We start from the raw sequence: 13,662 nt of genomic DNA, 5'->3' as shown, positions 1-13,662 counted from the left end.
GACAAAAGGAAGCGGAACAAGCTTTTCTCCTACAGCAACAGCAGCAAGAAGAAGAGGTAAGAAAAAAAACAACAACAAGAAGAAGTAGCAGCAAAGAAACAAGAGGATGAAAATCAAACGGTCACGGTACTGTTGGACATTTTAGCGGAGTTAAGAAGTCTGAAACAAATGTATCAGACTTCTTTATTACGACCGAAGAGAATACGACCTTCCCGAGCTAAACACGTCAACCCTGTGACTAAGCCTACCGTACCACCCTTAGTGATTTCAACCCAATCATCATCATCAACAGTACGCAGTCCAGAAGTAGACCTTGGCCGTGGCAAAGGCTTAAGGCAGTTAAAGTTGATTGCTTAAACTCACCCCTACACCAAAAACCAAAGGCCCTTTTCAGGGCCACCCACTTCTCTCGAAAAGAGATAGACTTTCAATTGCCAATAACTCAAAAATCAACAAAAAAAACCCCCATTTTACCCCTATAGTACGTGTATATGAGTGCGTGAGTGTAGCTTCTTATTTAAAATCAAAACTCAAAGACACTTACCTTTTTATAGCTAATTTATTCTTTTATCAATAGTTACAATCCAATTCACAATTCACAACAAAGCACTTTAAAAAGTTCTTACACTCCTTCTGTCTCATTGTTTAGTCTCTCTGTTTTTTAAATTTCTTCACCGTCACATTCTTTTCCTCCTCTACCTCTTCACTTTCTTTCCTTCTTCCTTTCTTCTCCTGTTTCTTTTTCTTTACCTGGCTGCTTTCTTCCTCTGAAGAATCCCTCTCTTCTGAAGAAGAATCCTTCTTTTCTTCTGACTCCTCTTGTTTCTTTTTTGGGCAATCTGGAGACCAATGTCCTTTTTCTTGACAATAATAACAGGTATCTTGACTTTTGTCTCTTTTAACCCCTGTTTTTCTTTTTTGACGGTCTGGACACTCTGAAGACCAATGCCCTTTCTTCTGACAGATATAGCAAGTATCTTGACTTTTATCTCGAAAGGAAGGAGAGTAGTCCGTCGGCTGGTCTGAAGAGAATTTTCTAATAACCCCTCGCAAAGCTCTGATGAAACGTTCGATTTGGCTAGTCTCTTCCATCGTTGTGCTCGGTTAGAGAGTGAAATGAATAGTGAAAGGACAAGACACACACCCTTTTATATACGCTGGTCTGCCATGACTATAAATTAGTCCATCCTGTTTAAATTTTAGTCATTTGACGTTTTTCACACAAGATGAAACGATCCAATTCATTTGAGAAGAAACAAGAAGAAAGTAAGAGGCAGAAACGTGATCTACCAGAGCTGAAGTCTTGGCACAAATTCATGCCAGTGATTTTGAAGAGGACATGAATGAACCAGAATCCAAACCCTCTAAACAAAGTTCACCACCCTTAGTTAACCCTGAAAAGTACTATTCCATTCGAGAGACGGAAAAGCGCTCCTCTAGAAAATTTAGAACCACGGCTTACACCTACACAGTGAAGTTTAAAGATTTCAAGGCTGACGTACCGTTAGAGAAAGCAGAAAGGTTCATCACCGGGGTGTGGGATTCTTTGCTCACCACACTCAAGCGACAATGTCAACCCAAAGAAGACGATCGCTTGAGACTTTCCATACAACACGACGGTTTGAAATCCCCTGTTTGGATCGAGTTTAGCAACCCTGCAGAATTGACTGCTTCCAAAGTCATGGACAAGATTCAACACGTACAACAATCCAATGACCAGTTTGACATCACCGATGGAAAAGCCACACTGGACATGACCCACGTCTCTCCTCCTCAAGGGACTGGACGCAAAAAGATGTTATTGGTGAACGAGCTTCGCAGCATTAAGCGTAGCCTCGTCCAAATTCACAATTCTCAAGACCAGATGTGTCTAGCCCGAGCCATCGTGGTGGGACGAACCTATGCCAACAAGAACGACACGGTAGAATGGAAAAGAACCTGGAAAACTATTCAACGATCCGACCGAGCCAAACAACGAAATGAAGCAGAACTCCTGTTGCAACAAGCTGACCTATCCAAAGACACACTCTGCGGCATTCCTGAAATGCAAAAATTGCAAGATGTCCTAGCTCCACGCTGCACCTTGAAAGTGCACCCTCAAGAAGTGCGTGGGCCTCTGTTGTTTCGAGGCCAAGACTTTAAGGACGGAAAATACATTCATCTCTACTGTCACGATGAACATTTCGATACCATTACCAGTATCACTGCATTCCTGGGATACGGTTATTACTGTGAGAAATGTGACCATGGTTATAATAATCGAGAGCAACACAAACATTCTGGATTGAAATGCTCAGGATGTTTCGCCTCTCCACCCTGTCTGAGCGAAGGACAAGAAAGAGTACACTGTCCTGCTTGTCTGCGCACGTTTGTCAGCCCTGCCTGTTACCAACAACATCTGAAGACGCAAGGTTCACAGCAGAAATGTGCTTGTCAACTCCTGAGATTGTGCCCTACGTGTGGACAAGGCCTACGTGCCAATAATGTCAAGGCACACGTATGTCAAGGAAAGAAAAAATGTCACATTTGTCATCACATCGTGGACTTGGAACACCAGTGCTACGTGCAAAAATACCAATCCCCACCAGAGAAAGAGGACGGTCACAAGAAGAAAGGCAATTTCATCTTTTTCGATTTCGAATGCATGCAAGAGACCGACATTCACATTCCTAATTTCTGCGTGGCTCATCGAGCGTGCGAGAAGTGCATTCAGGAACCTATCTCCAGTCATTGCCCTCACTGCAGCAAGATTCCCGGAGGGCGTGAAAAAATCTTTCGAGGACCGAACACGTTAGCCGATTTTGCCCAATGGGTCTTAGACCCCATCGACAAGACGTGGAGCCAAGAGGACATCGAACGTTACGGAGATTGTCATCGTCATGCCACGGTGATGGCTCACAATTTCTCCGGATACGATGGACAGTTTCTTTTGAGATACTATACGGAACAAGGCACCGAGGGTCCTAAAGTGACTTTGAACGGAGCCAAAATCATTTTCATGCAAGTGGGACAAGTACAGTTTAAAGATTCGATGAGTTACTTGGTCATGCCTTTGAGCCGAATGCCTAAAACGTTTGGAATGACAGAAATGGCTAAAGGGTACTTTCCACACTTTTTCAATACGGAAACCAATCAACACGCCGTTCTACCCCATTTACCTGAGGCTCACTATTACGACCCCGACAACATGCGTACCGAACAACGAGAAGCTTTCTACGCTTGGTACCAGGCTCACGCCTCCGACCCTTTCGACTTTCAGGAAGAAATGTTAAAGTATTGTCGTTCCGACGTGGACATTTTACGACGTTGCTGTGGAAAATTTCGAGAACTGTTCATGGAACACGGAGGGGTCGATCCTTTGAAAGAAGCTTGCACCATTGCCAAAGCGTGTTCCTTAGTGTACCGGCAACGATTCATGCCTGAAAACACCGTAGCTGTCATCAGTCCTCAAACGACCAACTATGTCAAACGTCATTACTCGGTCAAAGCCCTACGCTGGTTACATTACTTGTGCGACAAGGAAGACAAGTGGATTCAGCATGCCCGCAACGGAGGGGGCGAAAAGACCATCGGAACGCATTCGGTCGATGGCTGGGACTTAGAAAACCCCAAGATCGTGTACGAGTTTAACAGTTGCTTATTTCACGGATGTCCCGTCTGTTACCCTGACCGTGACACTAAAAATCAGTTTTTACAACGAACCATGGAAGACTTGTACCAGGCCACTTGTCAGCGACGCCTAAAGTTAGAACAGGAAGGATACCAAGTGGTGGAAATGTGGGAACACGAATACGATCACCGTTTGAAAACCGATCCCGAGTTTAAACGCCTCGTGGAAAGTTACCAGTTCATGGACCCGCTGAACCCGAGGGATAGTTTGTATGGAGGAAGGACCAATGCCACCTGTTTGCTGTACCAAGCCGACGAAGAGAAAGGAGAAGAAATGAAATACTTGGACGTGTGTTCGCTGTATCCCTACGTGTGCAAATATTGTCGCTTTCCTGTAGGGCACCCACAATTGTTGACGGAACACATCGACCTGAAAAACGTTCGACAATACGAAGGTCTGATCAAGTGTAAAGTTTTGCCGCCCACGGACTTGTACCATCCCGTGTTACCTCACCATTGCCAAGGCAAACTGATGTTTCCTTTGTGCCGTACTTGTGCCGAAACTTGCAACCAAGATCAACCTTGCCATCACACCCAGGAAGAACGGACCTTGACGGGGACGTGGGTCAGCGTGGAATTGTTCAAAGCTCTGGACATGGGATACCATCTGTTAGAAGTGTACGAAATTTGCCACTTTCCCAAGACACAACAATACCACAAGGGTGACCCCACGCAGAAAGGCATTTTCGCAGACTACGTGGATGCCTTTTTGAAACTGAAGCAAGAAGCCAGTGGCTATCCGTCCTGGTGTCACACTCCCGAAGACCAAAAGACATTCAAAGAGAAATACTATGAACAAGAAGGCATCCCTTTAGACCACATCGAGAAAAACGAAGGCAGGCGATCGTTTGCCAAAGTGATGTTAAATTGTTTGTGGGGTAAAATGGCACAACACCCGTGTTTACCCAAGACGGAATATTTGACAGAACCTTCCCGCTACTTTCAGATGATTCACTACAAAACCAAATACATGAAACACGTGGACGTCGTTCGCGAGGATTTGATCTTGGTCAATTACGAAGAAGATCTGGACTTTGTACAAGACGACCTTTTGGAAATGTCATCATTGCGGCTTACGTGACAGCTCATGCTCGCTTAAAATTGTACGAAGCTTTAGAACTGTTAGGGGAACGCGTCCTGTACTTTGACACGGGCAGTTGCATTTACATCCATCACCCGATTCAACAGCACCCTGACATCGAAGGAGACCGTTTAGGAGCCGGACAGACGAGCATCCCGACGACAAGATTCTAAGTTTCGTCAGTGGCGGTCCAAAAAATTACGGTTACGAATACCGGGACCCACAAGGAGAAGTGCACACGCAGTGTAAAGTGAAAGGATTGACTCTGAACTATCGTACCAGTCGTGTGGTCAACAAGCCTTGCAATCGGGAGAGGATGAACACTTTAAAGTGACCACCTATCAACCGAACAAGATTGTACGTTTACCCACTCACCACATCGTCAGTAGACCCTTGGAAAAAGTCTATCAAATCATGTACCAGAAGCGAGTGCGGCTTCCCAATCACTTTACATTGCCGTATGGACATGTCGGTATAAAACATTGGTTATAAGAGGATAGCCACCCACCAGAAGTATGACTTCGCCACAGCAAGAATCGAGTGAGAAATCCAGTGAGAACTCCAAGTTCAAATCCTACCATTATCCGGTTTTCTTGCCTGACTATTGTGATTGTTCCCGTCGATTGGACACGTTTCAAGCATGGCCTACGCATAGGAAAGGATTACCTTCTTCGCATATTTTAGCAAGAACAGGATTTGTCTACTAGGGACCTGAGTCAGAATTGGGATACGAAGTACAGTGTTTCGCTTGTGGACTGAAGTTACGAATGGATCTATGTATCTACAAAGATTCAGCTATTCTGGAACATACTCGATGGTCTCCGCACTGTCCTTACCTTTCTATGGCCTTTCCACCCATGGCACTACGGTACAATGATGACGGCACCTTAGAGACGGTACCTTCCAAAACTAGACATAAAAAACATAAAAAAGGAACGATGTACAAGCTTGAGACTGCATTGCGACTAGTATAAAAAGGGACTATGGTCAAGATCGATAGTTCATTGTGACGACCAAGCGAACAAGATGAATACTTTGAAAGAGACATCGTTCTAGTTTGGGGATTGTAAAAAAGTTGTATCTTCCTCTAGTGTGGCTAATATTGGATGGATAAGACCCAGGCATTACGACGGAAAATGTCCGGAAGGAAACTGCAATTGTCCATGTGGTTACCATTGTAATTGCGTAACGGAGTTTGCAGACGAGTGCGATTGTGAGCCTTGCGATGGGAACGATGCTGTACGTTGTGACCTTAGCGATGCCGTAAAGCATCATGGGAACTTTGTTCTCACTACCCCTATCATGGAAAGTGATGCTGTGCGTGTCAAACCTGAGGGATGCGAAAGCGATGCCGCTCGTCCTCTTGGACATTTTACTGGGTTTCGTTTTAAAGGTGGATGTTCACCTTCACGTCTACCCCCCTACTGATGTCATCCAGCCCTGAGCAAACTCCTGTCCATGTCACCCAACCCTCATCAAAACGAACACGTAAATGACGAATATTCGTTTCCTGTGCGTTTGTCGGAATACTGCGAGAGGTATATTTGTAAGTCGAGAAAAAGCTTATTTATCTGACGGAACTCGGCTGGGTACAATTGTAAGTTATACTGATGGCGAGTCACCTCAGTATACTCATTTAAGGTCTTCAACGCTAGCTTATGTTTCCATCAATTTGCTATCGATGATAAATAGATTCCCTCACACTGCAGTTAGAGTTGCAACGGATTCGTTTTACATCAACAAGAAATACATGAATTCGGTAACTCGTTTTACAACTGATGATGCATCATGGGGTTCGTTTACCAGCCGATTCTTTGTGGACTCTTTACGAACAGTACTTACCACCTCAATGGCCTTAAATGGTCACGAAAGACTCCTTTTGCTCAAAGCCTTACGTTTTCATCTGGACACTTCTCGACCTCTACGGGAAAAAAAGATTCGTCAACTTTTAGCTACCCAAGACGTGTATGACGATGTATGTGTAGCTTGTGACTTTACCCCCATTGGACAGATGTCCGTGCCTGGAAAGAATGGGATTTTGAGGCTTGGACCCAAGAAGTGGCCCAGTATGCACGAGAGTTGTTCAAGGAAAAAAGTTACTTTTCAACCACTGTTAGTGACGGTGCCAGAAGAACCCGTCACACAGGACAGGTTCCCTTTCGGGAGAACACTTGTGTGACCTTACCCTCTATAGAACTGGTCAGAACATTACCCAAAACATGTTGTACAGACACTTGTGTTTATTCCACGTTGATGGTTATCATGTGCCTTTTATCCTTGTACTTAAGCCTTTGGCTTTTATGTATTTTTGTCTTTCGTATTCATGTTTAAAACATTCAATAAACGTGTCCTGAAAAAAAGTATATAAACTCTTGTCTTGTTTGTTTTCGTGTCACAAGTGACATTCCTAACACTATGGCTACCTCTGCTGTCTCTGTTCCCTCTTCCTCTACTGTCAAAGTCATCGACGAACACTTAGATCGTGCCAGCTGGGAGGCTTTGTATCTTCGCCATCCCTTTAACATACTCATTGCTGGACCTAGCGGTTCAGGCAAAACCATATTCGTCAAACATAATCGAACATAAACATCATTTGATCGATCGGCCACCTCAACGCATTGTGTGGTGTTACAAAGAATGGCAATCGGCGTACAACCTCTTGCGAGAAAGTCAAGGCGATTCCATCGTGTTTGTGGAAGGCATTCCTAAAGAAGACGACGGCATCGTCTCTGACTCCCGTCAAACCCATTTGGTCATTTTTGACGACATGTTAGGAGAAGACGAAGAAGAAATTAAACTGTGGTTCACGCGCAAAGGGCATCACCATAATGCCAGCGTCGTTTACATCACCCAAAATTTGTTTCAACAAAGTAAAGCCCATCGCACCATCATTCTCAATGCGCATTATGTGGTCTTGTTCAAAAGCCCTCGAGATAAATCGCAAGTGCAAGTCTTAGCCAAACAGTTAGGAACGCCTTGGCTGACTCAGGCGTACGACGATGCCACTCAAACTCCACACGCCTATTTACTCGTCGATTTGAAACCTATGACCCCCGATGATTTGCGATTTCGTACCCACTGGTGCCAAGACGGAGGGCCTGTCCTGTACACGTCTCCGTCCTCGACTTAATTTCACTCCACAAAAAAATCTATAAAAACCTCAGACCCTTTTCGTCTGTCTCACACAACGTCAACATGACGTCCCTTCAGTCGCATCTTCCCGTCAAACTGATTCGTGCCTTGTATGGCATCAGTCGAGAAAAATATCCACAAATACGAGCTCGTGTCTTAGAAGCTAGTCTCAAAGAAGTCTTACGATGGTTCACGGTGACAGCACGTCAATTACTCCAAGGGATCATTCAGATTCCTCATCAAACCAAACGCTTTTTTGATCGAAACAAAGTCGCTTTGACCCAACTGGCCGATCCCCGCATCGACACTCAAACCAAAAAACAAATCATTTTGAAACCTGGAGGGAGCGGTACTCTAGGAGGGGTCATCATTCGCTCTCTTAAGATGGGATCCTAATGCCCCCAAAGTTCTCCCCAAGAAAAAAGTCAAACGAAGCTCCAAGAAGAAGAAAAAGACCAGGTCCCCAAGGAGAGCTTCTCAAGTGGCGGGACCCTCCTCTTACCAGACACCACCCCGGAAAAAGAAAAGAAGCCCCCAGAAAAAGAAACAGAAAAAAGTCCCCAGAAAAAGAAAAGTCCACAGAAGAAAACTAGTCGCAAGAGAGGCACTTCGGCCAGGACGCAACCTTACACTCGCAAACCACGACCTGCCACGACGGTGACTGCGTCTCTGGCAGCCTCACGTTCATTCACTTCTCCGTTGATGACACCCAGAACTGAAGAGTACTTGGAGACGTTGATCACACCAAGAACTTCTCCGTTGATGACCCCAAAAAGAACTTCCCCATTGACAGGACCCTCCAATTTAGTGGCAGTGGCTGCTGCTCACAAAGTACCTTCTCCCAAAATCAAAGTCCATGAAAGATCGGGCATGTTACAAAGTTTACTGGATTTGTCCAAGCAAGAACTGGCTCGATTTAGTCCGTTACGTACCCCTGCACGACGTGTCATGCCTGTCCTGAAGTTGATAAGACGTTAAGATAATCAGTGGCGACGCGTTCCAGTATAAAAAAGGCCTGTGACCAAGTCGGGGGGTATCAGTGTTTTTGGTGCTGAAGACTCAAAGATGTCACCCTCCAGAAAACATTCCTCTTCTAAACAGCCCCAAGGAAAGAAAAGAAAAGGACTGCCTCCTCGTTTAGTCAAACATGGGGACATGTTATCTGTCCTGTCCAAAGCTTCTCCACCTCTGCGAAAAAAACTCATTCAATCAGCCTCCAAGGAAGTCATCGATACCGTGTGCGAATGTTGTTTGAACGTGTTGAAAGGCACGATCCCTATGTCCAAACACCAGAAGCAATGCTTAGGCAAACATCGTCACGTTCTGCGCCAAATGGTTCAAAAGAAAATTCCCATTCGTCAAAAGAAGAAGATGTTGGTCCAACGTGGAGGCATTTTACCCCTCTTGTTAGGCCCTTTGCTAAAAGGAGTCTTGGAAACCATGTTGGGAGGACTGGTGGGAGCAAGATAAAAAGGCCCTCTGAAGTCCCAAGATCTCAGAATCGACCCCTGACAACCCCATGGAAGGACGAAAACTAGCTTTAGTGCCTTACAAACGATGGATGGAATACCATCGTTGGCAAGAACAACGCACCCCGCATTTACCTCCCAATCCCAATTTGAGCGAGATGTCCCAGTTAAAACACGAACTGCAGTCCTTGATGGATCGCCAAGATTTGTCCGAAACAGAAAAGTCGCAAAAGTACAGTCAACTCTTGCAACGACTGCAACTCTTTCACCAAAAAGCCTCATACGAAACAGCTCTTCCCACTCTGAAAGATTTTAAGACCTTCATGAAAGGTTCAGCACCATCACCAGCACCACCACCACTACTACCAGAGACCAAGACAGAAAAAGGAGAAGAAGAAGAAGAAGGGTTTCAAACTCCACCAGAAAAAGTAAAAAGTTAACAACACCACCTACCTCCAGAATTGGATGGATTAAAAAGATGATGACCATCCCTTCTTCATCACAAGAGAAAAAGAAAGTGAAGACAGAAGTGAAGACAGAAGTGAAACAAGAACCGATATCCCCCGCTCAGACATCCTCCTCTTCAACACCTATTGCCGGTCGCACACGCAAGCATTGCAATCCAAGAAAGTACCCCAAGAGAAAAAGAGTAGCATCCTCCAAGAGTGGGTGCCTTATTAACACACCAACCAACAAATGGAAAAAGTTTTAGCCAGCATTTACTACGATCCCTCCCATCCTGCAGGTTATGCAGGAGTTCAAAAATTGTATCGTGCTGCCAAAGCTCGACTGAAAAGTCTCCGTTTACCTCAAGTGCAACGATGGTTACAAGAACAAGCTACTTACACTTTACACAAACCCATTCGACGCAAGTTTTCCAGAAGTCGCACCCGAGTGGAAGGCATCGATCGTCAATGGCAAGCCGATTTAGCCAATGTCTCTCATTTGGCCAGCTACAATCGTGGCTACAAATATTTGTTTTGTGTCATCGACGTCTTTTCCAAATTTGCCTGGGTCGTGCCCTTGACTTCCAAATCGAGCAGCGAGTTAGTGCGAGCCCTGCAACGGGTGTTGAAACAAAGTGGTCGTCACCCTCTTCGATGGCAAACGGACAAAGGCACCGAATTTCTGAACCAAGCTTTCCAAAAAGAATTAAAGAAACGTGACATTCATTTTTTTACCACCGAGAATCCTGAAACCAAAGCCAGCATCGTGGAACGTTTTCAATGCACTTTGAAAGAACGCATGTGGAAATATTTTACGCATCACCACACTCTGAAGTACATCGACATCTTACCGCACCTGGTGCAAGCGTACAACCAATCTTACCATCGAAGCATCGGACGTGCCCCGCAGGACGTGACTCCCGACAACGAAGTGTTGGTGTTTGAGCGCCTGTTTGGTACGTCCCCGACGAGGGCTGTCCCCAAGAAAAGTGGAATGTTGACCGTAGGAGATTGGGTGCGCATTGCCAAAACCAAACGCACTTTCGACAAAGGTTACTTACCTAACTGGACGACCGAATTGTTTCGTGTCACTGAACGAGTGCATGGCCGTCATCCTGCCGTCTATAAATTGGAAGACATGAACGGAGAAGTGCTCAAAGGAACGTTTTATTTGCCCGAGTTACAACGTGTCACCAAAAAAGAAGACGACGTGTACGACATCGAAAGCATTCTCTAACGCAGAACCCGTAAAGTAGGCAAATGACGTGTCAAAGAAGTCAAAGTACGTTGGAAAGGATATCCACCCAGTTTTGATTCTTGGATCGACGCTTCGCAAGTCATCGACGATAAAAAGAAGTGACCATCATGCCCTTTCACACAGACGCAGCTACTACGTCTACCAATCCTTCACCCAGTTCTTCTCTACAAGATTTGCAAAAACAACCCTTGTGGGTGTGGTGTGGAGAACGTGTGCCTAAAACGCAAATCGTCTTTTTCTGCCAAATCTTCGTGGTGTATTGTGTCATCGGGGCAGCCATTGCCAATTTGAGTTTGCAACAAGGAGACAAACAATTGTGGACCATTTTATTGAGCAGTTGCATCGGTTACCTGCTTCCCAATCCCTCCCTGAAATTCTCCTCGAACGGGAACCACGGGAACCTTGTGTCCAGTGCCAGTGCCAGTCACCACTCCAATAACAACAACAACGACCCCATTTTAGGCGGAGACACGCCTCTGACGTCCAGTAACCCCTCGGACAGCCACAGAACTCTGGAATTATGAGTCACCAAAACCAATTTTACTTAACCTTACCCAGTGACAGTTCCATGGAGGTGTTTCCCAACAACACGTTGTGCTGTTACATGGCCGAATTACCTCAGGTCATCCCATTAGATCACGAAGCCCATTGGGAAGTGGCTTTAGTAGAAATGATTCACCCGACCCAAGTCCTCAATGTCCTTCCCAATCAAAATTTTTTTGATGTGGAAGTTCATGACGAACCATTGCAACAGTACTTGGATACGTATGGCAAATATGACAAGAAAACCCCTGGCACAAAAAAATCAAAAGTACACCACCTATCACTTGTTCATTCCTCCAGGCTATTATTTTAGTGGTCAACATTTGGTCAGCACCATAGCCTCCAGGTTTAATGTCGTGTTTCTTAAAGCTTTGGAAAGTGTCAAAAAGAGTGTCACCATGGAATACCACAAAGCAGCTCGTCGCTTCTTGATGAAATTTGACGGGATTAAAATCCTGTCCATTTTATTTTGTCCTGAATTGTTTGACATGTTGGGCGGAGACATGGACATGAGAATGGTCATGATCAAGAAAAAGGAATTACCAATCATTTACGACAACGAGTCTTTTAGCAAGTTATTTCGTGCCCCGGTAGAACTGAACCAAGGACTGAATTTGATGTTCGTGTATTCCGATGTGGTGGAGTACAACGCGGTGGGACACACCTCTGTGCCGTTACTGCGTGTCATTCCTTTCAAAGTGGATTCTGCCACGAACGCTGACGAGGAAGGTGGAAACACTTATCACGTCCACCGCGAATTTGTACATCCTCACTATTTGCCTGTCAGCAAGTCGTATTTGGACACGGTCAACATTGCTATAAAAGGAGATCTGGGACAAAATATTCCATTCACCAAAGGAAAAGTCACGGTGAAACTCCATTTTCGAAAACTGTTCTCTCACGACTCGTAAGTCATGTTTCCAGTGTACCGAGGGGTTGCTCGACAGCGAGGACACGGTTTAGGAGATATGTTAAAATCGGCCTTTCGTTCGGTGGCCCCGGTGTTGAAACCGATGGTGACACGCGGATTGCACGCCTTGAAAGATGCGGAACTGACGCAAGGCAAAGAATTTCTCCAAAATGTCATCATCGACAAACAAAACCCTAAAGAAGCCTTCATGAGGGCAGGCAAAAATGTCTTGCTGCAAACGGACAAAGACCTTTTGGGCCGCCGAGAAACACCTATAAATGCCCTGCACGCTACCGAGTCAGGCATTCAGCAAGGACAAGGCAGAAAGAGACGACGAAGAAAACACCCTTTCACCAGACTTCACACTTCTAAAGCGAGAAAGGCAAAGAAAAGAAGAACCGTTCGAGACTTAGACGTTTTCGATTATTGAGACAGAGAACAAAATGATGCACCGAGAATCTTGCGCTTGTTCCAAGTCGGAACTGGATCTGTTTGCCATGCCCCCCACCATGATGACCATGCAAGAATCCCAGTGGGTGGAATTTCATCCCGTTTCCTCATTGACCGATTCCGCTCCCATCGAGTTTGAAATCAAAGGACAGCCCGAAGATTACATCGATCTGAATAACAGTTACCTATACTTGAAAGTGAAAGTGATCGAACCACCCAACGCTAACCTAGACAATGATGATGCAGTAGCTGCCTTCAACAATTTCATGCATTCCTTGTTTAGCGAAGTGGACTTGTACTTGAATAACAAACTGGTCAGCAGCAGCATGGATACTTACCCTTATCGAGCGTACCTGGAAAATCTCTTGACGTACTGAAAAGAAGCCAAGAACACTCATCCGGATGCTTGCGTGGTATGGAAACCTGACAAAGCGACTAAGTTCAACGGCCTTGCACTTGCCTGGGATGCTTCAAATACAACGGGATTTGTAGAACGACGAACGAAAATTTATCTAAGTCGTAGTTTAGAACTGATGGATTGCTTGCATCTAGACATGTGGTTACAAGAAAAGTATTTGCTGAACGGGGTGGATATCCGCTTGAGACTGAATCGCAGCAGTGCCGCTTTCCATTTGATGGCTGCCGATGGTTCCACTTACAAAACCATCATCCAAGAAGCCAGACTCTACGTGCGTCGTGTGGAA

Source organism: Sinohyriopsis cumingii, chromosome 5, assembly GCF_028554795.1.
Source record: "Sinohyriopsis cumingii isolate HCF-2022 chromosome 5, ASM2855479v2, whole genome shotgun sequence".
In the NCBI taxonomy this organism is placed as follows: domain Eukaryota; kingdom Metazoa; phylum Mollusca; class Bivalvia; order Unionida; family Unionidae; genus Sinohyriopsis; species Sinohyriopsis cumingii.
This window is presented reverse-complemented; position numbering follows the sequence as displayed.